The sequence below is a fragment of the Charadrius vociferus genome, unplaced genomic scaffold, assembly GCF_000708025.1.
Source record: "Charadrius vociferus isolate BGI_N301 unplaced genomic scaffold, ASM70802v2 scaffold455, whole genome shotgun sequence".
Classification (NCBI taxonomy): Eukaryota; Metazoa; Chordata; class Aves; order Charadriiformes; family Charadriidae; genus Charadrius; species Charadrius vociferus.
In genome coordinates, this window is record NW_009648550.1 from 4201801 (window position 1) to 4203796 (window position 1996).

Sequence of the window (1996 nt, forward strand, 5' to 3'; positions counted from 1 at the left end):
GGATTGGATGGCCCCCGGCGCTGCCGGAGAGGCTGGCGACGGCGGGGTCAGCCCCACGGGGACCGTCCCCGGCTTTGTCCGGGAGTAAGGGCAAAGGTGTGAGCGGCCTCCGAGCTCGCCCGCCCCGGCGGCAAAGGCAGGGCCGGGGGCGCATAGCCTGGGGACAGAGCACTTCGGGAGAGCCGCAAGGGCAAGGGCAATGTCCCCCCACTGCACCCCATGCCCTGCTCCCCCTGCATCGTCCCCTCCACTCCCTGCTTCCAGCGCAACCGCCACCACAGCACCCCTCTGGCACAGAAAGCATCCTTAGCCTTGTCTGTACCTATTGCACAGTGGTGTCACTCTGCTGAGTTATAGTAATGAAGCTAGTGAACGTGGCAGGTAAGAACAGTTAGAAATGCTCAAATACTGACTGCTAACGCCTAGAAACGCTGAAAGATTGGAAGGACGGGTGAAAACAGACCCAGACCAGCACAGAAAGGCAGTCCAGTGACCAGGCTCTGAGGATTCACGCAAACTTGTGTCTCACCTTCTCTTCCTCCACAACCTCCCTTTACCCAAGCCGTGGAGGGTGCCCCTCCATCCTGCTGCAGCGGTTTGAGCCCCTGTCACCCCCAGCCATTTTATCAGCTCCTCTTTGCCTACAGACTGCCAGACCCAGAGCAAAGTCAGCCGGAGGAATCGTGACCCCACACATCCACTGCATGCGGGCAAACTCCCAGGTACACGCTGAAACCAGGGCTATAGTGGTTTTCAGGCTGCCTACAAGGGGAGACCAGCCTCAGAGAAGGGTTTCCCTCATTAGCTGAGCGGCCGTCCCATCTCAATCTGTCCCATGTGAACCAGAGCCCTGAGACTCCAGCTAATGCCCTGGAGCAGCTGAGGGCAGAGGTAGGCACTGGTCCTTCTCTGCTGTCCCTGGGCAGGAGCAGTAACCTGCAGCAGCAGGGCAGAGTGCCCACTTGAGGACATTTACACTGTAAAAATTAGTTTAACATTTAAATCTGCCAAAATATACCTGTCCCTCTTCTCATCCCTCAGCTCTCTGAAAAATAATGTGATCCTCCCTCCATTGAAGCTTGTGAGATGCTTAGAGGTTGCTGTATAAAAGGACATAAAACTGCCTAAAATTGGGAAGTGTGGCCTTCCTCCATCTCACAGGCAGGCACACAGTCCTCCCGTGCGGGATCAGGACCAGAGGCGCAAAGAAGTGTGACACAGTTCATACCGCGTACTGCTGTCCCTGCCTATCTGCTAATTTGGTGACAGACTTGGCAGTGAGTGAGTTCAAGCAACTTTGGTGGGCAAATGTTCCTGCTTCGAAGCTCCAACTGTCATTCACTCAGAGCTGGATTCTCACTTGCCAACTCAGTACAGAACATTAGGACCAAATACAAATTCCAAAATTCTGCCAGTTCTCCAGAGCTGGGCTGCATTATGTAACGGCAGATCGCGCAGGGTGCTTTCCGACACCGTCTTGATAGTCTCAATCAGGCAGAGGCAACGTGGGTGGAACTCTTATCATACCAGGCTGACTCCCCGTGAATGAGCAGAGGACTTGCACGTTCTAGAAATAGTACGTGCATTAGTATTCCTGCATGAGAAATTTGGGCACGCTGCTTTCCCTTTTCTCTCTCTTTTTTTTTTCCTTCCCTTTTTAATAAAGGCTTAAAATAAACTCCAATTCTGCAAGCACTTACTAGCAAGCACAGCGCGCACAGCAGCGAGTCCGTGCAGGATCACAAACATCTGAGCACCAGGTGACAGCAAGATTTCGTTATCAGCTTGCCCTAGGCAGGACCCAAAATAAAACCCTGAACTTGGGGAGACTTTTTCCATGAGTTCCAGCAAGGTCTGGGATTTCAGCCTGCCTCTGCTTGTACAGCACTTAGCACGACAGAGCCCTGAACCTTCACTGGACTTTCTGTCTATAAAATAAATGGTACCAAGTGCTCAGGAAACAGACTTTCAAATGGCAAACCCCCTCCTTTGAAGC